The following is a 24,400-nucleotide window of genomic DNA, read 5'->3' as shown; positions in this document are numbered from 1 at the left end:
ACGGTATATAGCGCCAAATCATGACAAGAGTCGTCTCAAGGCACTTCACATAATAAACATTCCAATTCAGGTCGGTTCATTAAGCCAATCAGAAATAATGTTTCCTATATAAGGAACCCAGCAAATTGCATCAAGTCACTGACTAGTGTCAGTGACTTTACAGCAATCCTCATACTAAGCAAGCATATAGTGACAGTGGAGAGGAAAACTCCCTTTTAACAGGAAGAAACCTCCAGAGAATCCTGGCTCAGTATAAGCAGCCATCCTCCATGACTCACTGGGGATCGAGAAGACAGAGCAGACACACACACACCAACGCCCACCCAAACACACACACACACACACACACACACACACGCACACACACGCACACACAAAGACGATTATCACCCATTTGTGTAAAACTTGCAACAAACCCATCTCAGCTGAAAAAGAGCAATCTGGACATGAAAACAAAGTCCTGCCTGAGGTGAGAATTGTTGGTGTCCTATGACTCCAGCTCCTCCTAGGCAAGAACAAAGATGTCCGAGTGGCTGCATCAGTGTGGTTATGAGGGATTTGAGGGCTAAACAGATATGACAGAGCTTATGCAAGAGGAGCAGACATCCAGTGGCTTTGTAACTAAAGGTGTCTGTTGTCAAGAATGTTTGTTCATTTGTAGTTTTTCTTGTAGCCACGGAGGGACTACAGCTCTTGAGTGTGCAGCAGCATCTCTGGCTAGATTTAGGGTTTTCATCCAACTTTCTACTAATTTAATAAAAACTTTAACATAGATATGTTTGCTTCATCGTTCTGTGTCTCAGAATGTAACCCCCGATCGTCCCTCTGTAATAAAATCCCACATTAAAATGAACGATACAGTGAAACAGGGATTTGTCAGCGCAAAGATTAAAATGGAAGATTTATTATCTTAGACCAAAGTAAGCAGATCTGACAAATCATCTGTTTTAAAAGGATTGTGACACCGTAAACCCTCACCAATCCATCTTCCTCTGGATAAAACGCTTTCCTCTTGAAGGCTACTGTTTCATAATGTAAATCTTTCCACAAGTACTCTGTTTCTGTTTCCTCAAACTGTGAATGCCACCGCAATTCCTCCCACTGTGTCATCGCTCCATCCACAACAATGAACATTTCCAGCAGCAGCATCAGGAGGAGGAGGAGGAGGAGGAGGGGTGAGTGGCCAGAGGGAGGCTCGTCATTGGCCGAGAGGAAGACAGCACGTTAAGCCAATTGGCTGCAAGCCTTGCAGCTGTGAGCAAACTTCCCTCCTCGTTTCAGAGAACATCAGTGAGCAGCAGACTGCTGTGTCCGAGATGCACACCAGATACTTTTGTTTGTTTTGTCTTCTGTGATTGGGACATTCTGACACGGACAGCGGGGGACTCTGTACAGGAGGAGATCAAGTGGGATAAATAACAATCACAACAGGACTAAAGGTAAACTTTCTTTTTCTTCTGATTTAATAAAATCTATTGAGTAGCAGTGGCATAGTGCATCAACTCATCTTTCTGTAGAGTTGAGCGTCATTGTTATGTCACATCAGCACTAACTGACTTCTGAACAAATTTTATTCGTGCATTACAAGTGGTGTTACACGCACGTGCAGGTGTGTGTGCGTGCAGTATGTTGTTGAGTGTTTGCGTCCATGCACAGGAAAGCATGCACCTCCCCAGTCTGTGTGGTTAAAAGATAACTGAAAGACTTGTGCATCAGGGGAGGGACCGGTGCAGTGCGACTTCACAGTGACCAACCTCATCAGCAAACTTGTCACTGCAATGCTTTTGCACTGACAGCGTAGCTCAAGGACTGCCCTCCCAAAATCTACCGGTGTGACATTCAGGCTGCGGTGGGCTGGTGGCGGTGCCGGTAGCTGGCTATAAATAGGTCCGCTGAAAACTGTGCTGCAGTCAAACGTAAATTCTGAATGGGCAAGAAATGTTTGCTCTTATTAGAGTTTGGGATCACCTGCATATTGGAGAACTTTGGGATAAATGGATAAATCCATTGTGGGAGTGGATGGTGTGTTTTCATACTTGATGCGTGATTTTCAGCCCCAGAAACCCAAATTTAGAAAACAACTGCAAAATCTTTTTATTAACCTTTCACATGTTGTTCTAGGAGGCCAGATAAACGGGCCTATTTACACATTTTAACAGCCAATAGTGTTGCAGAACTGAACAATAGGACCTATTAGCAATGTAAATGTTGTTTTAAAAAGAAAAAAATGGGGAAGGTTTATTTTTGTAGACTTAAATCTGATGTTGTAATATTACAACTGTGGGTCTCTGGGGGTTAAAGATCTGCTCTCCATGACTAGATTTTCATCAGAATGGTTGTTTTGGGTTAAATGTTGGAGACCGAACCTAAAAAGTTACGTCACTTCCACACTACGCTTCTATCAAACCCAGGAAAGTTTATTGCTGTGCCAGCTGACCAGCTGACAGCCATATGGACCTGTTTGTGTTCAACGTTCAAAGATGGAGTCTCATGATGACCAAGGCCTCGCAATGACCTCCTGATAACTTTAAAATTCATCTTTTTTTTTTCTTCCACACGAGATGTTAACACTGCAGTCAGGCACATGACTACAAGTGGACTGTTGCCCCCAAGCGATGGAATTAATCACCAGTCTCTAATATCCACCTGCCTGTTATCTGGATCTCCTTTATTGCAGAGTAGAACAAGGAAGCTTTATGTCGTACATGACCTCTGCTATGCAAATACTTGCTGTTTGATTATGAATCGCTGCAGTAACCACAACATGCTGGAGGAAAATGCAAAGAGAACACTCAGCCCATTGTTTCAGGTGTGCCTCACCTGGTCTGAGTGATCTGAGACTTCAGGCTGTCCTGTTTAAGGAGATCACAGACTGAGTGAAAGGTAATGAGACTGACCTGATGTAAAACTCTGTAATGTGCAGAAGAGTAAAGCATCTGGCCGCTGCGCTGCTCTTTCTCTTTCTCTAATGCTTCTCTCTGCAGTCGTTTTTCAGCGTCTTCCCATTTGCTGCGTGCACAAATCTGATCATCTGCATGACCTTAACCTAAACCGACGACGTCAACTCAAATCTTGATCAGGCTTTTTTGAACTGGAATCACTCCTTTTTTTTTAAAGAACAAGTTCACTGAGAAACCGTTTTATACTTTTTATTTATTATTTAAATGCAGTCGGTCACTCCGAGTTTCACTTGCAGGCTGAATGTAAAGGTCTTCCATACCTATTCGCTGCATTAGCCACCGATAGAAAATAGAGGGGGGAACACTCGGGTGAAAAAAAAAAAGCACACAGATTTACATCACGCTGTAAATTAGCATTCAGGCAAATGCCCCTTACCACACTGTGAGTTTTAGGCCATCCTAGACAAATCTCTTATCACAAACAGGATTATGATAAAAAATGGTCGACGTCGTGGGGTTGATTTGCACATTTATGGCCGTGCAGTGTGACCAGCTCTGTGACAGCTTACTGAGCCCCCTTGTAACCAAAGTCAGCCTCAAACAGTCTTCAAGTACTTCTTGAAAACCTACAACTCCCATCTGCAACTGACCAATGAAAATGCACCCAGTGATTAATGTGAACAACAAGGTCGGGTTTTCACAGCATCTGTCTGCATTCCTTCGTGGGGTTTTTAGTTGTTTGCAGCTCAAGGCTACCAGGGCGTCAGATTCAGATAACAATAATTTGTTTGGGTCAGGCTGAGATAATTTTCCTCTCTGCCTTCAGTCTTTAAACTGATCATCCCAGTCCTTCAGTGAAGCCAATTTTGGGTTTTCAAACCTCTCCATACCGTCCGGTGACTCTCTCCGAGATGACATCCATTTTGCGCACTAATACCGGTATCGCAGCTAGAACATTGTCCAGCTTACGATTCACCTCGAGTAACATCCCAGTCTGAGAAGTCTCCACACGGACGATGCTTTCCGTGGGTGCGGGTCGCCCTCCAATCGCTCCCGTTCTCCCAAATTTCCAGAAAACCAGATATCCACCCACTCCAATCAGGAGAAATCCAGTGATCATCAGGCCGAATATCCACACGTCTTCGATGTCCTCAATGGACAGCTGGCTGAGGCATATGATCCTCCACTCCTTCCAGGAATCCAGCATATATCCCACCGGGTGTGTCCCCTGTGGACATGTGGGAGCCCCCTGCTCTGTTCTCATTGTTGAAAAAATCTTATCGATCGCATTGAATGACCAGTTTATCAAATCCATGGTTAGTAAAAATAGAGTTTTTCAGAAGAAATGCAGAGAAGCGCTCTGTGGGCAGACAGGACAAAGAGCCTTGGGAAAAAAAGATAAGGGAGAGAAAGAGAGAAGCGTCTGCACTCCTTGAGTGCCTGAAGAAGAAAATATAGGGATAGGGAAGTCTGTTGATGATCTAACATCCAGGAGACAGCAGAGCATGTCTCGGCTAGTAGAAGCTAACTGTTAGCATTAGCAACTCCACAACAGGGCAGAAATCTGTGTTATTTGTGGAAATAAAACATCAACACTGCAAAGCAGACTGAGGCAGTAGAGTCATGCTGCTGTTTCCCAATCAGGGGTGAGATGTCAGAAAACTGTGAAAAATAATGAGTAAAACTCCAAATCTCGCCACTTTCTGCCCCCCACTCCTCTGGCTAACTTCTACACCCTGAAACAAGTGCCAGTGCTTCCCCCCCCCCCCCCACAAAGAACAACTCACAACTTGTTTATTTAGACTAGAGACCACAGCAGATTTACCGAAATGAGAACTTTAAAAGTAATACAATAGTTTGGTGGATTTTTGTAAAAACGAGCTACTAGAGGTCAGAGTTCAGAGGTTAAACAACATTAGAAGACCGTTTGTTGCCAACAAAGTGAAATGTCACAGGGTTCCCTCAGCCTTTCTTGGCATTTGATGAAGTAGGCTTAGTGGAAAAATGTATCATTTGCTTCCCAAAGCTTATTTATTACTGAAATAAAGTCAGTGTTTCCTTTCAGCTTTTTAGGAAATAAGGACCACGCATAAGTCCACCAAAGCTCTGACGCACATGCTGAGGATGCACACACGCACAGTGACAACTTCAACACATGTATGCGAGCAATGCCAAAAAGCATTTAAATAGCTTTTTTTTATTGGAAAGTCCGTTCCCATAACGCTGAGTAGGAAATAGCTGTGCTCTCGGGGCTCTTAGGTCATTCTGGGAACTTTCAGCTTCACTAACTCTTTTACTGGGCTTTAACTGTAGAAGTCTGTAATCAAAAACTAGTTCCACCTATTGGTTTTACATGAGTGTGACTCAGATCTAAGTCCCAGGAAACACAAGTTTTCAGAGTCGCGGCTGATTTGCCGCTTAGGTCAAATCTTCCCTGCCTCCAGATGTTTGGCTGCATTGTTGTAAATTCAGCACAGCGTGTGCTGCTCAGAATTAAAACCCAAGGACTTTTGAACTCTTTATGGAGCCTTTTCTCTCTCATACGCCCATAAAAGGCAACGTCCTAGGCAAATATCCAGTGACAGATAGCGAGTTACGGCGACGTTTGTAACTCAGCTCAGATTAAAGTAAAAATAATCTCCTCCCATTCTCCCATGTTGCCCTCTGAGTCCGTGATAAATACAGACTGGCTGCACAGCTGGATGGCATCAAGCGAAGCACATCATGACATCTTACTATAAAGCCGCACTGTGATGACCAGCAATGGAGCGTTTATTGATGTTGTAAACAAACGCGAAGAGACGTAAGAGAATCTGTTCCTTGCAGCGGCAGAAAAAGCATCATTGTGTGTTGATTTTGTGGCGTTAGGCAGGAAGTGACCTCTGGGGGACACGAGAAAAGAAAAGATAAGAGAAGACGATAGAAACAGACGTACTTCCCTTTCCTCCTTGTTACTATCCTGTCATTGTGTTTGTTAGTTTCAGCTTTCAGGTATGCAGCTCGGGGTTTGGGGATCTGCCTTCGCTGTCTCCTGATCGCGGAGGGGCTTGGTGTTGTCTCCAGAGAGCCGTGGTATGCTGGTTGTGTTCGGTCATCTCTTGGATGTCACATCCTGATGCTTTGTTTAGCAAATATATTTAAAAAAAAATCATTTATTTACTTTCTGATAACTTTCCATGAGCGTTTGTTGTTATTACCCCATTTCCGTTTGGACTGGGAATGCAATGTCACAGAAAATTCAAGTTTTTTTTTAAACTCTGCTCTATTTTTACATTTTTCTCATCACACAAGTTCAGAGAATGTCTGTCCAAAAGAAGAAAAAAAAATCCTTCCAGCTGTTTCCAGCTGAGATGATTTGATAGGGTTATATTGTGACATCTTATTTGGGCTTTTGCTTTAAATCTGGAGAGAACACACCTGTCTTTCATTCAAGACGAGGATGAAAAAGCTCCCGGGGGTCAAATATGGTTTATTGTCCTGCGAGAAATCAGTTTTGATGATCACAAACATCCACCGTCCTCCTTCTTTTACTGTGAATGCTTTCTTACAAGCAGATTCATCATCTCTAAGGCTTGGCACACACCTGGCTTAGGTTTACTGCACTATGTGTGCAGTTAGTTTTTACTTCCTGCTCCATTCATCCTGCTCAGTGTTCAGCAATCCATGTTTGTTATCTTTAGGATTACCTGCATAATTCTGTTTAAATTAGTTCAAATGTCTTTTTTCGTTATTCAATGTTTTATTTTGTATTTTATCCTGATTTTTATGCATTTTTGTTCCAGTGGTGCCCCCATTGGGGGCCAGATGGGGCTAGTGAAAAATTTGGAGTGGCACTCCAAAATGGTCTCTATGGTATTCCATCTCTAACTCTAGGAGAGTTTAGCCTGCATATGCACATTGCCCCTTCATTCATTTTTATTTGGCATGCTTCCATTGTCGGAATTTCAGAGTAATTTCTGGGAGGGGGAAATTGACCAGAAGACACGATGGCACAGGTCCTCTCATCTTCATATAGATTCAGTCCTCTCAGGACTTTCACAGGCCTCAGCATATTCTCGACTGCTTCTGCGGTGAGTGATGTCACTGATCAGTGCCAGAAAGTGTCCTCGGTAACATGAAAAGCTTTTCTGCAATTTAATCAATTCCGAGGACTGGGAGAGCGGCTGTGTGATGTAAAATGTGGCGTTCAAAGACCAGAAAAAGCGTTTCTTTTTTATGGCGCTCTGTGAAACAAAGCCCGGTGAATTAGATCATTGTGGGGGGATTTCCGCTGCAACTTTCAGTGTTGGAAGTTTAATAACAGCGATTTTAAACAAATCCTCCTCCTGAGTCTCAGCCGATCAGCATGGGTTAAAGGTATACGATGCAACTTTTTCATATTTTTAGGCCCAATCCCAATACTCGCACTTGCACCCTTGAGCCCTTCAATTGCGCGTTCCCGGCCAGGGGTGCGAGTGTGTAGGGTGTCCCGATTCTCAAGTGCGGAAGTTGACCATGCCCCCATTGCACCCTTAATCTGCACTTCACCCAAGTCCGCAGAGATGCGGACCTCGGGCAAGAGTATTACCCACAAGTTTCACAGTGACCAGGATCCCAGCATGCGTTGCGATCGATGATGCAATGCACCCTGTCTCAATTCGGCAATTATTACTACGCACTCGAACCTTACAGTGCACTTTCTCCAAGTGTTCTTTGCTGAAGACTGCAGGGTGTGAGTATTGAGATTGGGCCATAAATCACATTCTTGAGCCAGTATGTGCTACAGGGTTAATGAAATTTCCCTCAGACCCCCACCGCCCTCTGTGGCCAGAATATCGCAATTGCAACTTCAGACTGCCGGTCCGGCCCCTGTTACACAATAATCAAGCTGACTTATCTGGCACTGCAGTCTGCTTCCAGCACATTTGCTGCATATTTAAGATCATGAACACAGCTGATTTGTTTGATTTAGTGATGAACTAATGAAAGCAGGGGAGACACTAATGAAGACTGGGGAGATGTTTCAGCTGTTAGATTAAGGTGTTAAAAAGACGAATGCACAGCGAGGAGATTTGACTTGCTTTGACCACAGATAATTAATAACAGACACTAGGGGGTGCTAACAGTTGCGGTTTTACCATTAGGCATAGGTCGGTGGCCGCCTGGGGCCCCCTTATGTTGGGGGGCCCCCTAGTCCTGACTGCTGGCACTCCTCTGTTAATGCCACAATGGACTATTCCTATTGCACAAACAGGAGGTGATTGGCAGTCATTCCACTCCAATCCATTTGGTGGCAGGTATTTTATTGTTTTAGAATTTTAAAACAGTTAGTCTTTTGCTGTTTAAACTAAAACTTTTGGGATTTATATATTTTATTATTGTGAACCATGGCAACTTACATATTTGTTTAAAAAATCCAAGCTTACCAGTCGAGAACCATGGTCTAAGATGCTGGTGTCATCGTCTTCCTCCGCTTATCCGGGTCCGGGTTGCGGGGGCAGCATCCCAACTAGGGAGCTCCAGACCGTCCTCTCCCCGGCCACCTCCACCAGCTCCTCCGGCAGGACCCCAAGGCGTTCCCGGACCAGATTGGAGATGTAACCTCTCCAACGTGTCCTGGGTCGACCCGGGGGCTTCCTGCCGGCAGGACCTGCCCGAAACACCTCCCCAGGGAGGTGCCCAGGAGGCATCCTGACCAGATGCCCAAACCACCTCAACTGACTCCTTTCGATCCGGAGGAGCAGCGGTTCTACTCCGAGTCCCTCCCAAATGTCCGAGCTCCTCACCCTATCTCTAAGGCTGAGCCCGGCCACCCTACGGTGGAAACTCATTTCAGCCGCTTGTATCTGCGTCTCGTTCTTTCGGTCAGTACCCAAAGCTCATGACCATAGGTGAGGATTGGGATGTAGATCGACCGGTAAATCGAGAGCCTGGCTTTCTGGCTCAGCCCCTCTTCACCACGACAGATTGGTTCAGCGTCCGCATCACTGCAGACGCCGAACCAATCCACCTGTCGATCTCCCGATCCCTCCTACCCTCACTCGTGAACAAGACCCCGAGATACTTAAACTCCTCCACTTGAGGTAGGACCTCTCCCCTGACCCGGAGTTGGCAAGCCACCCTTTTCTGGTCGAGAACCACGGTCTCAGATTTGGAGGTGCTGATCCTCATCCTTTCTTAGTAATTATATTTATTTATCATGTGATCTTTGTAAATTATTTCTGAGTGCTTCATCATTTTGTAATAGGCTGGCTGTTCAAAGTATCTTTGAATTGAATCGAATTGAATTCTCTGAGAAAACAGCAAAAATGATCAGGCTTTTTCTATTTAAAACTTTAGCTTTTTATGACGTTGGGCCTTTTGATTCCCGATTTACTGGATGAGTTTAGTGCAGTTTTGCTTCTAAAACAACAATTATTAAATTTAAAATCAAAGTTCCATTAGTCATCATCACACACTGGTGAAATTTCATCTCAACATTCGACCCATCCCCGCAGAGAGCGGTGAGCTGCAGCGGTGGCTGCGCTTGGGAATATTTGGTGGTTTAACACCCCAATCCAACCCCTGAAACTGACAGTGTGTATTTTGTCCTGGCAATAGGGGGCAGTAGATCCCTAAATCATTGCAAGTAAGCAGTAGTTTTGTGTTGGTGTAAGACCTTACACTGTAAAAAGAAGAAGTTGATCCATCTTGAAAAATTGCTTCAATTGGTAGCAAGCAATTTAATTAAGTTTATCCAACTTAAATTATTAGTACAATTTTAATAATTTATGTTGGATAAACTTAATTAAATTGCTTGTTACCAATTGAAACAATTCAATTAGGTTGATTAAACTATTCTCTTTTTTTCAGTGTACCAGTGGATGCCCATTAGGGTCAAAAAGCACCGGAGAGTGCAAACATCAGCAAAATAACAAGCACATCAGACTCCATTTCATCCCTGGTGACAAGTGAAGAGGTAAATGTGTAAAACAACATTTAAGAATGTCGCTCAGAGACTTAGACCCACTCCCATGCATTTTAGACCTGATTTTTATGGTTATACGTTATGAAACCATGCATGGAGGGTTCCATCCAAAATCCAGCACGCTGAGACTGTACACTAGCCGTAAGGAAGGAGGCCAAGGACTAGGGAGTGTGAGCGCCACCGTCCAGTATGAAACATCCAAGGTCCATAAGTACATCAAGGATAACACCCCAACAGATGACACGCTCATTGAATGTCTCAGACAATGGAAATACCATCATGGGAGGACAATCCCTGTGAGGGATCAAGCCGAATGAGTGGAGGAACACAGGCAATTTCCAAAAATAGACTCTTTAATTTCCTTTTTGTTTTAAAATGTCCTCACAAAAATAGCTCGAGCTCATAAAAGAGGTCAAACAAACTGAAACTCAATAAACTTCTAACTTAACATACTGACTGACTGAAACCATAACCGACCTAACAAACAAAGACACACAAGGGTATATATACACACTGGCTGATCAGACCATATGAACAATAGGGATTACTAGACAAACATTTACTAACTAAAACTAAAACCACAAATCAGTACAGTCAGATTGTTAATAAACCTAAACATCCTAACCCATAAACCTAACTATTTAACTTCAAACTTAAATTAATTAACAAATTACAAAATAATAAACTAAAGGAAATTCTTCAGTCCCCTCTTCGTGGAGCTATTGGTTTGGTCCCATCAGCTCCTCCTGTATTTAGCTGACAGAACCCCTTCAACCCTGTTTGCCTGTCCCATCTCAGGAAGCAGGAAGTGGAGAACCTCAGCACCGGTAAGAGAAAACAAATCAACTTAAATTGAACAAATGAAAGGCATAAAATACAGCAGTTAACTAAATGTGCGCGCTTACACTTAGAACTAATGCATTTAAGCCATCTAAACAATAAATCCAAAGAAATTTAAACATACAAACTGCAATCATAAAAGTGCAAGAGTGTACTTAACATTCACCGTTGTGTGGACATGGATGTGGCCATCACAATCCCCTACATGGGATGTACCACAGACAGATAGCTGAATTGTCTGATATCAAGAAATCCTACCAATGAAGTTGCAATCATCATGGCTGCACAGGAACAGGCCCCGAACACCAGAGCAACAGAGGCCAAGATCTGCCGCACCAGACAAGACCCAAGGTGTAGTCTATGCAAAAAGGCCCCTGAGACAGTCCATCATATAATTGCAGGGTGTTAGATGCTGGCAGGGAAAGCATACATGGAACGCCACAACCAAGTGGCGTGCATCGTGTACAGAATCATCTGTGCAGAGTATGGACTGGAAGCCCCCAGGTCAAAGAGGGTAACACCCCCTAAGGTGGTTGAGAATGCGGGAGCCAAACTCCTGCGGGACTTCCAGATTCAGACTGACAAAATGGTGAGGGTGAACCAACCGGACATCGCGGTGGACAAACAACAGAACAGCCGTTGTGGTTGATGTGGCATTACCAAGTGATGGCAGCATCAGGAAAAAGGAACATGAGAAACTAGAGAAGTACCAGGGAAGAACTTTGAGAAAATCTGAAGAGTGAAGACATCGGTGGTGCCCGTGGTCATCGGGGCACTTGGGGCAGTAAACCCCAGACTGGAGTAGTGGTTAAAGCAGATCCCAGGAAAAACATCAGACATCTCAGTCCAGAAAGTTCTAGGAACAGCTAAGAACCCTCAAGCTCCTAGGCCTCCGGTAGAGGACCCGAACTTGGAAGGATGGGGTGAGATGGACATTTTATATTCATGTATAGTGTATGTATGTTTATATGTGGGTGTGCACATATGTGTATGCATATATACATATACACACAATAAATCTTCATACAGCAGCATGAATCTGCTAAAATCTACCAGTTCTATAATCCCATTAATCTGCAGTCAGATTCCCTACAACCCTCTTCTTTATAGAACTACTCCAACAAACAGTTCTCTCCATTTATTTTGGTTCAAACTAAAATGTAACTGTTACTTTCCCAGTCCCACACACTTTTTTCTTACCACAGCGAGTATTCAGTAAAAATCCCAGGGTCTAATCCCATGTGGCCGTCTAGGGATGTTAGCTCACAAGCCTCAGGCAAATCTAAATTGATCTCAAGCCTCATATGTTGACGTGTAGCATATGGATGGTTTCCAACTCCGATCTAGATCAGCCATAAAACATTTAGCAGGCTTTAAACGAGGACCTGCACCAGATAATCTGTCATTTAACAGAAACGTGATTTGACTTAAATTCTGGAGCTGAAGAAAACTGTTGTTTCACATCACAAGTAGAATTGTGGCTTTACAGACATTTGTTAGTAACTATAAGATGCCAACAGGCCTTTGTGGTTCATGCTTCCAACAGGCACAAAAGTGAAAATAAATCAGCCCTGCTTAGCATTTCTGCCACTGGAAATGTTTTTATAAAAATAAGATTACAGATATGTAATCAGCTGCCTGGCTCTCCTCACATAATCCCGGGCCAAGCTAAGCCTCAGAGGTCTTTCTTTACGTAACATAAGAAGAAATCTGAAATGACATGTCACCTAAAAAGCTGCAGGATTTCTTCAGTTCTGTTCTCTGCTGATTAGTTAGTCTGTTGTGATTGTTTTAACCCGGCGTGATCTCGACACAGTCTGATCAGAGGCTTGAGCTTCTCTGCTATCATTCCTGTCAGCTTCATGATTCTGCACACTGTTTTCTTATTTTAAACCCCTAATTTGGTTCCAACGCGTCTCGGAGCAGATATTGAATGCAGCTGAAATTTTGCGTAAGCGTGAATTGTTGCATAACTAGCGCAACACACGAAGAAAACATTTCTTTTGCAGGACATGCTAGAAACGGGCAGTGAAGTTTCCACACAAGAAAAAAGCTAACTGATGATTTATGTTCTCTGAGCTTTTAGTGAACCCTTTAATGCCCCAAACAGCGTTTAGCTATGTTTCTGCAATTTATAACTGATTTGGGCAATAATAATAACTTCACACATCATGTCTTTAATATTTTTTATGTTTTGTGCTGTTGTTTGTCAAGTTCTGTTAATTTTTTCATATTAGAAAAACATTAAATCTAAAAATAGTTGGTCAGTACAGTCAAAATATAATTCTGATGTAAACATTTTCATTCCTCCTCCTTCTTCTTCTTATATATTATATAAAAATTTATCACACTGGCAAGCATATTGATTGATTCCAACTCTCAAATAGTGATGACATAAAGAAATGCATAAAATTAGGGATGCTGGTATACCGATACCAGAACCGGTATCCGTATCCGTAAAAGTTAACCGATACCAGTGCAGTTGCCTGAAAGTGGTTTCAATGTAACTTGTCATTTCTGTTCACCTAATTTTTTAGCTTTGTGATCATTTCTGTTGATATATTTTATTTTTTATCTACCTCCCAGTCTTTTCCTGTTGAAAGCAGAGAAGAAAATAAAACCTGTATTCCAATTAATTGCATTTTTTTTGTGTGGTAGAAGTATCTGTATCGTTGATCGGTATCGACGAGTACTCAGATCCAAGTATCAGTATCGTATTGGTTTGGAAAAAGTGGTATCGCTGCATCCCTACACAAAACGTCACAAGCAGCAGAAAAAAAAAGAATGAATGAAAAGCTTTTTTAGGTGAACAGTTGTTCAACAGTAATGGTACATTTTGTGTGTGCGTGTGTGTGTGTGTGTGTGTGTGTGTGTGTGTGTGTGTGTGTGTGTGTGTGTGTGTGTGTGTGTGTGTGTGTGTGTGTGTGTGTGTGTGTGGTTTATTTTAAATTTAATTCTCCAACAACAACAGGTTCCATGTCCCAAAAAACCAGTTTCCTTGTCAGGGGATCAGACCGCCAAGGCTCCCGCCTCGGTCTGCCACCCGATCCACACTGCACCGGACCCTTCATGTTCCTCTTGCGGGGCGTGGGTCCACAGTTGGATGAGCCCATGTATCCGGTTCTGGCTGGGCCCGGTCGGGCCCCATGGGTGAAAGCCCGGCCACCAGGCGCTCGCTCATGGGCCCCAACCCCAGGCCTGGCTCCAGGGTGGGACCCCGGTAACCCTCCGGGCCGGGTACTCCGACTCTTCGATTGTACATCCATGAAAGATCCTCTGAACCGTTCTTTGTCTCACCCTTCACCTAAGACCAATTTGTCATGGGAGACCCTACCAGGGGCACAAAGTGCCCCAGACAACATAGCTCCTAGGATCATTAGGGCACTCAAACTCCTCCACCACGATAAGGTGACGGTTCAAGGAGGCGTTTAAGTATCTCGGGGTCTTGTTCACGAGTGAGGGTAGGAGGGATCGGGAGATCGACAGGCGGATTGGTTCGGGGTCTGCAGTGATGCGGACGCTGAGCCGATCTGTCGTGGTGAAGAGGGAGCTGAGCCAGAAAGCCAGGCTCTCGATTTACCGGTCGATCTACGTCCCAATCCTCACCTATGGTCATGAGCTTTGGGTAATGACCGAAAGAACGAGATCGCGGATACAAGCGGCCGAAATGAGTTTCCTCCGTAGGGTGGCCGGGCTCAGCCTTAGAGATAGGGTGAGGAGCTCGGACATTCGGGAGGGACTCGGAGTAGAACCGCTGCTCCTCCGGATCGAAAGGAGTCAGTTGAGGTGGTTTGGGCATCTGGTCAGGATGCCTCCTGGACGCCTCCCTGGGGAGGTGTTTCGGGCATGTCCTGCCGGCAGGAGTCCCCCGGGTCAACCCAGGACACGTTGGAGAGGTTACATCTCCAAACTGGTCCGGGAACGCCTTGGGGTCCTGCCGGAGGAGCTGGTGGAGGTGGCCGGGGAGAGGACGGTCTGGAGCTCCCTAGTTGGGATGCTGCCCCCGCGACCCGGACCCGGATAAGCGGAGGAAGACGACGACGACGATGAACAACAACAGGGTTCTGGCTGAAAAAGAAAACACCGGAATAATGTAGCAAACAGCGACACAAAAATAAAGACAAAAATGTGGTAGCAGTGTAGCACGAATGTTGCAAACATTCACAGGAGCTGAAGCTTTTGTACTAAAGAGCAAAAAAACAAAGAAAAAAAAAATCTTGTCAGGCTTTGGGAAAAAAAGTTCCAATGTGCTTGGACACTGTGTAAATTTATATTTATGTGTTATCTTCCTGCGGGTGCGAATGCATACCCAATAGAAGGTCGCTGTGGCGCTAACACCACCGATTGTGCGGAGAGTCTCTCTCCGATCTGCGTGGTCGCTAACCTGCCAAGCCTCGCAGCTCTGATGCTAAGCAGCATTGTTGTTTTCAGTCAGGCCTCATTCTGATTATTGAATCACAAATGATGGGAGAGATGCAAGCTGGGATTCGTCCGTCCACTGTGTGCCTGCTGTTTATCTGCAGGGCTGTATGGATAGAAGTGACTCATCCCCAGCTCTGCAGGCCCCACTGGTCAGTGATGTCATTGCTCTTTAGAGGCCACGTGAGTAAGGAAGACAACACGTGAGGGTGTTTGGAGTTAAAGAGTAGTAATTCCACATCAGTTAAACATAGATATTAACGACACAATTTTTTTTACAGTAGTTGGAGCTACTTTATTGTTTAAGAAAACACACAACAGAGATTTTAGGAGTTTGTGTAACATTCAGCTCTCTATCACCCCCTGCTGGACAAAAGGACATCATAACTTTCCTGGATGTTTACAGACCCATTTGAACTCTTATATATTTTCAGCATTTATAAAATAAAACAAATCAGAGTTTTACAAAAATCTTAGTAAAGTGTAATCCTTTAAATACATTTTTACAACTTAATTATTGTAGTTGGTATTAGAAATGGATCATTTTTAATTTGGTTTTACTTTATAGCATTAAACTTAGCTAGTTATATTGTTGTAGCAACATTTGTTTGTAAAACAAGTAAAAAAAAAGTTTTCCTCTGAATTTATGTCTGGTGTTGGTTGACCTTTTACTGCACAATGATGGGGTGTGTTTTAGTTTGTCAGCCACTAGAGGGCAGCAGAGGAAACAATATCTTTATGTTTGATGCTCTCCTGACTAACCAAGCCTGGTATTGATTCACATGACAAAGAAGGCAGATTTTGGTCAATGTTCAGAAGCAAGTTAATCTTCATTTGAGAAAAAAGTTCCTTTTTGCTCCATCAGGTTTGACAGCTTTTTTTTTTGTTAGAAATATTGTCTGTCATATTTTTGGAGATTATTTAAGTTTGTCGAATATTTTAGGTGATTTTGTAACAATCAAAATGTAAATAAGAGTGAGAAACTTCATCTAATTATGTATCTACACAAGACATTACACATAAATTCACTAACATTTTATTAAATGGATCCGTTTGTTGTGTTAATCACCTTGAAGTAGACCAAGATTGAAAGATATACGCCGTAGAACCTACAATTAGACCTTTCACTGTGTTTTTGCTCCTGCTTTTATATAAAATATTCATTGTTTCATTAACATCTCACATGTGAAAACCACAGTCCCGAAACAACAGAGGAAAACAGTCGAATATCAGACTCCTAGATTTCCCTGTGAAACAACAGTTGGAACGTAAGATAATTATTTTCAAAAAGCTTGAGGTATGAAAGCTGATTTACACTTCGAGCACAGGGTATTGTGTTTCTATCCCTGGGTGACTGGCTGCGAAGTTGTTTTAAGCTGTTTCAAAAGGGCTTTCTGCTGTCAACAAAGTGCTACGAGGATAAATGAAAGGAAAATATGCTGTAGTAGTTACATACAGAAAATCGGTGCTGCTGCATAGAAAAGGTTTCTTATTTTTGAGTACAGGGTATACGGATCGCCATAGTCTCCTTGGAGATAGAGAGAACGTATAAAGTGCAAGCAGAAATCTGCTCGTGTTTGAAGCTTGACTTTGACTTTTGACACACCAGTGTGGTTGTGTTACAGGAGGTGACGGCTCTCTTCTGGCTGCTGCTTTGAGTGATAAAAGGGTCACTGCAATGTTTAATAGCAGTCTGTGGCTCAGTCTGCAGAAAGGGTAGGAGAGGTGAAGTGGGGGAAAAAAGAACGGCTGTTACAGGCTGGTACTAAATATAAACAGGTGAAGGTGGTGCCTCCCCATAAGTGTTAGCTCATCTTTTTGGGTTTTGTTTTTGATTGCGCCACCACTTGGAGGAGCCACAGCTATACTTCAGGTCCTGCTTTAAGTGAAACGATGGTGAGACTGCCGGTTGTATTTATTTTTGCAAGATTGTTTTACTTTGAAAGTGGTCCTGCAGTGGCCCTACAGGACCACTTAAGTGTCTTTCTGCATAAACGTATAAATAATAATTCATTTCATTTCATGTATTTATTTATTCCCCACACGACTGTGCACATCTCAATTAAACAATACGTTAAAAGAGACGGATGCTACAACACGACCATGATTGAAAATGAGCAGGAAGAAGAAAACTCTTATAATACCTGCTCCATTCTTAAACATATATATATATATTAAAAAAAACATATACACATTGATGGTTGTCATGGTCTGCTTTCTGCTTCTCCCTCATGTGTCTCCTTGTGTTCTCCATCCCACTCTAGGTTCCCCTTATGTGTCTCCTTGTCTGCATCCCCCCTCATGTGCCTCCCTGTGGTTCCCCAGCCCCCTCCACATTCTCTTAGTCACTTATTATTAGTCTTCTGTTAGTTTTGATTATCTAGTCAGTATTCTCCCTTTAGTGCATTTTGCTCCCTTCCCCATTTTTAGGTCTGGTTTCCTCCCCTGCTCTGTTGTGCTCCTCCTCTCTGTTTGTTGGTCTCACCTTTGCACAATTCCCTAATCACCCAGCCCTTGTGCATATAACCCTGTCTGCGTCTCAGTCTGTTGTCGGTCCATTGTTTGTGTCAGCGTTGTTCTCGGTCCCTCTCTTGGTTTTTGGATATCTCCAGGTCTGCTCTTTAAAGGAGCACTTGTCTCTTGGTCTCTTGGTTGACATACTAGGATTTTTGGATTTTTGGTTTTGGCTTCCTGCCCTATTGGTTCTACTTTTGGACAATCACTCCTAATAAAGGATTTTTACATTTATTTCAACTCCTGCCTCGTGTCTCCCTGGTTCTGCATCTTGGGTCCTGACCTCCCCCCTACTCGCACTGTGACAGAATGGACCGACCAACCCAGGACCCAGCAGACTCTCCAGGTACCCCGACACGGCAGATGTACAGGTATGATGGTGACCTGGAAACCTGCTGGACTTTTACGCAGGACTGTGCTGGCTGCTTGGACATGAATTCCTCAGAGTTTAATAAAGTATCATTCATGGTGCTTTGTTTGGGAGGCAGAGCCCTGCGGTGGGCCGCCCTCTACTTGGACCTTCACCCCATAGAAGAGGTCTCTTTCTGGACCTCCGCAAAGGAGCTTTGGGTGACTTTCGGCCTCAAACCGCGACCACCTACCATATGCATCTCCACAACTCTAATCGGCTGAACCTCCATACCTTCACCTGGTCCCAGCAGTGCTACCTCATCTCTGGTGGGCTGTCACTCCTCCTCCTCTGCGGCATCCGGCGCTATCTCAGCACCTCCGATGGGCCGAGCCACCACTAGGAAATCTCTTGGTTTCTGGATATCTCCAGGTCTGCTCTTTAAAGGAGCACTTGTCTCTAGGCCTCTTGGCTTACATACTAGGATTTTTGGTTTTGGCTTCCTGCCCTATTGGATTTACTTTTGGACATTCGCTCCTAATAAAGGATTTTTACGTTTATTTCAACTCCTGCCTTGTGTCTCCCTGGCTCTGCATCTTGGGTCCTAACCTTCCCCCTACTCGCACCGTGACAATGGTCTGTCAGTCAATAACCCTGCAAACAAAATCATTATGAAACTAAAATGATATATTTCACCTATTTACAATCTCCACAATGTCCATTATTCAGCAAGTCCATACATTTGAAATATTCTATTTTATAACCTCTTAAAGAGCAAGTCACCCCCAAATAAACAATTTTTTTCTGATAAACTATATAAATGCGTGTCTAATCGTGCTGCAGACACGTGTAGTCAATAGTTTTGCACTTTAGTGCATTTTAGTTAAAATTTAAAATTTCTGCCTGAAACTGTGTTGTACCGTTGTCAGGTAAAAACTCTTCACTGCATTTGAATTTAAATCTGACATCGCCATTGGCTAAGAGGTATGCTATGATGTAAACTGGTAGATTATGATGTCACAATGTCGTGAGTGTGTGTATTTGTAGTGGCTCCACCCTCTCCGTCTGCTAGGCAACAGCATTTGTTGCATTTTTCAAACATGAAGTGGGAGTGAAGTACGCTTCTTGTAAGGGGTGACTTGCTCTTTAAACAGAAAAATGTTTCCACACATCTTTAACTCTTTTTGCAATCAATTCCACAATTTAACACCACATACTGAAGTGCAGCTCTGTTTTAAGGTAGTCCTTGCAAATTCATGTTTAAAATGTTTTTTTCTTGGATTGGCCCAATTCTTACTGCTTTTTTCTGCCAAATAAACAAAGTCTTTATACTTGTCACTTGTGGGATCAGCGCACATTCATCAATCAGTGTTTTATTTAGAAACTTTTCTTTTCTTTCGTTAAATATACCGGCCTGCCGCTTCTGCTTTGGTTTGACTTCCTGCCAGAATTGACGTGGCTCACTCAGAGCTCACGAATAAATAAAGCTCACGCCGAAACGATTGCTGCATGGCACGAGCCTTTGCGGCGCTTCGCAGCTGATGTGACAGAGAGCGTAGGTTAACAAGGGCACTGAGTAGAAGCGCTCGTTGTTCCACGGCGCTTCATCGCTCTTCCGCGTCTGGTGTGTTCTGGGCTTGACACGTCCAGGACGTTTCATCTTCTTCAACAGTGCATGGCGGACTGCCCTGTTAGCGGTCCAATCAAAGTGCTCTATCTGTTTGGTGAGCCAATCACAGCACTCTGTAAGCCAGGTGGCCTTCCATTCTATTGGTTTGTTGGTGGGTGTTGGTGGTTACAGAATCCTGAAAGCTGGCGATGGCTCATCTGAAAATGCTTTGGCATCAACTTTGGACTATTTAGACTTGGGTTTTGAGCTGACAGGTACTTAAGTTTATTTGGAAAATGTATGTATTTGAGTCTTCTTTGACGGACTATGGCGGATTGCCTCATTGACTGACATCCTTAGCGGTGAGTGCGTCATGTTGTTTCTTAACCAATATAACGCAGAGAATGTTTGAAAGACAACTGTAGATGTCGCCCCACGAATGAGAGCCACCAGTGGACTGTGGCTTGCCAGACTACATTAGTTCTGTATGATATATAGCGATTTCTCCAAACAGAGGCTGTTGAGAAAGCATGATATGAACTACAGTATGTGTAAGTTTTACATAGAAACGTGTTTTTAAATGGCTGGAAAATCAGTTTGAAACTGCAGTAATTGACCAAAAGGAAATCAATAAACCATAGAATGGTGATTTGTGTTGTGCAATCTTCAGATGATTTAAGAAGCTCCACAAAGGGAGAAAAATCCACTTCAGTCAGCTGCTGAGAAACCAGACAGATAATTGGATGCTACGTAGGGAGCGTTTTAGCATGTTTCAGACAAGCGTCACTACCAATATACTCTGAAAACACAGTGATGTGGCGCCTAATAGGCTGTAATTTATTCTAATTGGAAAAAAATCAGGGATGAAATTTTGCAACAGCTTTGAATGGTTTGTTGGCTGGTTCCTTATTTTTATCGTCTACCACAGAAGTTTGAATATTAACTTCAATTATGCGTAATCTTCCAGTGTCTCATTTCCCCAAAAATTAGCTTGACAAAAACAACAAAAAGCGTTATTCATTAACAGGGTGTACACGAATCTGCCAAAAGGAGTAAAAAGTGATAGAGCCTGCTCATCTCCTCTGATTGAATGACTGTAATAAAAAGGCTGTGGCATATTTTGAGTGATTATTCAATAAGCAGCTGCGTGATCTCAACAAAAGAAAAGAGACGTTTCAAACAGAAGCTGAAATTTGGAGCGCATTAGACAGCCACGACCTTCTGCTGCTGAGTGAGGAGATAGCAGTTCGTTTCTGCTCTTTTACCTAATGTGATCACACAGGATAAACTCTCATCGCTCTGCTAAAGATGGCAGGAAGTTAATTGAAAAAGCCAACGGAGGATGTATCAAAGGGACAAGGGAGGAAATCGCATTCTTGGAGGATGGTTTTCATTTCTTACTCCGTGACGGGAGACGAAAAGGTCCAGCTAGTCCTCCCTGGTTGTGGCAATTACAGAAATGGGTAAAATGTTGGTGTGTTTCTGTTAAAAAAAAAAAAAGGATGACATGAAACTATAAATCTCTAAAAATGAATGAAAATCAGAGGCAGTGGGGTGGGCGGGTGGGTGGGGGATGTTGGGTGTAAACGGCAGGCCACCCTGTCAGAAAGTTTTGAGCCCCTGTGGCCCCCCTCCTGAGGTAAGATTCCTGAGCATTAATAAGTACACATTTTTGTGTTTATTTAGCCTAAATCAGTTCAATTCAGCATATTTATATTTATATTTTGATTAATCGGGCTGCGCAGTGGCGCAGTGGTTAGAGCTGTTGCCTTGCAGCAAGGAGGTCCGAGTTCACTTCCTGGCCTGGGATCATTCTGCATGGAGTTTGCATGTTCTCCCTGTGCATGCGTGGGTTTTCTCCGGGTACTCCGGCTTCCTCCCACAGTCCAAAAACATGACTGTTAGGTTGAGTGGTCTGTCTAAATTATCCCTAGGTGTGAGTGTGTGTGTGTGATAGTTTGTCCTGTGTGTCTCTGTGTTGCCCTGTGATGGACTGGCTCTCTGTCCAGGGTGTACCCCGCCTGATTGCCCGTTGACCGCTGGAGATAACCCCCCCCCCACCCCCCCACCCCCCGCGACCCTGCGTGGACAAGCGGGTTCAAAAAATGGATGGATTTTGATTAATCAACCTCATTAATTTAAGCACAGATTAATCAAAAATATTTCATTTAACAGCGTGTCCATTCATGATCTGATTCCATTAACCACATTATTCATTTCATTATATGATTTCATTACAATTATAATTCATCTTTTGTTCTGTGAAGCAAGGAATAGATAAGACGCAACTCGGCAGGGAGTCCTTGAGGAAGAAACATGATGATCTAGAAGCGAGCCAGAGAGTGGAGCAGAAGACGCAACCAGGGAGGACTAGCTGGACCTTTTCGTCTCCCGTCACGGAGTAAGAAATGAAAACCATCCTCCAAGAATGTTATTTCCTCCTATTTTTACATCTTCCACTGATTCTGTTTGCTCTGCAACGTTGGTGTTTTATCTCCACAAATAACACAAGCTTGGAGGAGTTCTGCCTCGTTGTGGATTTGCTAATGCTAACAGTTAGCTTGATCTAGCTGTTAGCATTTGGGAGGGGGCCTCTCGTGCTTGCCGTGCTGTCAACATGGGGGGCCCACAAACTGAGTTTAACACAGTGACTCTCAATTAGTGGAGCCCCTCGCACAAGGTAGGGGCCCCACTGATTGAGAACCACTGTGTTAAACCTAAATTTAAAAGCAACATTTTTATTTTAATTAGTTGTTTCTCACAAATTTTTTAAACTAAATTTTTTAAAATTTGATTTGGTTTCAGGTTGTTTCAGTAACTGCTTACATCCATGTTTATGCTAATTTCCTCATGCTTTCATATCTCTGTAACACATTTCAGCTCCATTTATCAGGTCGATGTGAAACAATCGATTTTTCCATCATAGCTGCACTTCTGAAGGTGAGCTCTGGGTTGTTTTTACTGCAGAAAAACTCAATAGCTTCTCCCCAAATAACACCAGATTTATGTATTCATTAATTGTTTGAATAAAAATTAGATTTTTTTCACTCTTAAACTTTCAGCTTCTCTTACATAAAAGCAGCAACATAACACAAATGACGTTCCACTATTTTTTATTGCCAATAAACAAAACGATGTACTTTATTCTTATAAACCTTTGGTTTGCCTGGCTGTTTGTGGGCTATCACACTAAAGAAACTGCAATTCTTTATTTTTAATCTTCAGAAACACAACCTTGCTTCTTCTGCCAACAGTGATGTCCTCCATTGGCCTTCACCCGTTGCACCCCTACGGTTCATTCTGTAGAAACAGTTCTGGCTCAAACCATGACAGATGGTGCTAAGTCAGGCTGAAACTGGGTGGTGGACATGCGGCCCTGAGAGCAGGACTCGCAGGAGGCGGGTAAATGAAAATGTCGGCTTATTATAAAGCAAACTGTTTAGCTGAGCAGGGACAAATAACACAAAGTAAACAGAAATTCAGAGTCCTGTGTGAAAAACAAATTAATCCAATCCAAATTAAGGAGACAAAGACAACACAATGATGCAACGGGAATAAACATTCAATTCAGTTAAGGTTATATGGCACCAGTTCACATCGAGAGTCACCTAAAGGCACTTTTCAAAATAAACATTCCAACTGAACCTGCTTATTGAGTACAGTTCATTATTCCAATTAGTTAAAACTTTCCCAACAAAGGAATCCCTGCAGATTTCATCGAGTCACTGACTTGTTGTGTCAGAGTCATTACAGCAGTGAACCTCAACTGGCAGCCTGCGGGCCACATCTGGGCCACCAGACCATTCCACCCGGCCCCCCCAACCCTTTGGACCTTAATGGCCCCCAATTGGGGGACTTCGAAGTTCAGCAGCAAAATTCATGTCCCAAATATCAATAATTGTTTACATCCTCCAAACACAACTAAAACTACAATAAAAACAGTTTAGATGGAAAACAAAGCCCTTTTAAATATTAATAAATTAAAATACAATAATACGTGAACTTTATTTTAGAAGAGCATTTAGCTCTCCTTCTGTCGTCCTGGAAGAAAGATTTGAAGCTTGCTAAACTTAGACCCATTTACTTCTCCATGGTCGTTTCTCAATACTCAAGGATCCTGGTATGTTCTTGTGTGCTAGACAAGTATGTTCTTGGCAAGGACGCCAGAAAATCTGTTCTACCGAGTACGGGAGGACGAGGACGGCATTTGGAACAGAACCATACTCCGTTGTGTCCTGCCAACAAACGCTGCTTCTTGCTACAGTTAAAAAAAATGACCCGGCATAAAAATAAAAGTCTAGTTTGTTCCTTAAATAACAAAATACCAACAAATACGTATTATTTGTATTATATTTGGGCCACTTTTGATGAAAAATGTTAAAGTAGTAGCATTTCCTGCTCTTTAATGAATAAACAAGTTTATTTTTCATCAGAAGAGACCTACGGTGATTTTATTTTGGTAGTGGGTTAGCTAATTAGCGTTTTTCAAGGATCGTGAAGAGTAAAAGCCAAACGCACACAGCAAAATTTACAGTTTACACACGATTATTTACAATAACAGACAACTTTAGAGTATTTTATTTATATTACTAATATAAAACATTACAGTTATTACCATTCTCCTCTGACGTTCGGAGTTTTAACGGTTTGGGACGCAATGCATTGTGGGAAACTTTGGTGTCCCAAGTCCGCAGAAGGATGCACTGATGCATCTTCTATACGGTGGGCGGAGCAAGAACATATCCGGGAACTCTGAGCGAACTTACCGTTATGCATACTTAGGATTGGAACAGTCTTTGGGCCATTGTTGATGATGTTTCATG

General features: G+C 43.1%; 1 protein-coding gene across 3 annotated transcripts in view; it reads left to right on the top strand.

The window, feature by feature from the left end:
* The first annotated feature begins 1,302 nt into the window (after positions 1-1,302).
* The window catches only part of pde4d (phosphodiesterase 4D, cAMP-specific), a 284,880-nt gene continuing 261,782 nt past the window's right edge, over positions 1,303-24,400 (top strand). Inside the window, exons 1-2 of one of the 3 annotated variants that reach the window (XM_054731770.2) lie at positions 1,326-1,439; positions 9,732-9,837. The gene's annotated coding sequence lies outside the window, so the exon portion shown is untranslated. Of the gene's footprint in view, positions 1,440-9,731; positions 9,838-10,655; positions 10,674-24,400 lie in introns of those variants that run through there. The other 2 variants (XM_054731769.2, XM_054731771.2) reach the window with 2 other exon arrangements.

Source organism: Nothobranchius furzeri, chromosome 17 (genome assembly GCF_043380555.1).
Source record: "Nothobranchius furzeri strain GRZ-AD chromosome 17, NfurGRZ-RIMD1, whole genome shotgun sequence".
Taxonomy (NCBI): domain Eukaryota; kingdom Metazoa; phylum Chordata; class Actinopteri; order Cyprinodontiformes; family Nothobranchiidae; genus Nothobranchius; species Nothobranchius furzeri.
The sequence above is the reverse complement of the archived record's forward strand: the minus strand, read 5'-3'. Positions and strand labels throughout refer to the sequence as shown.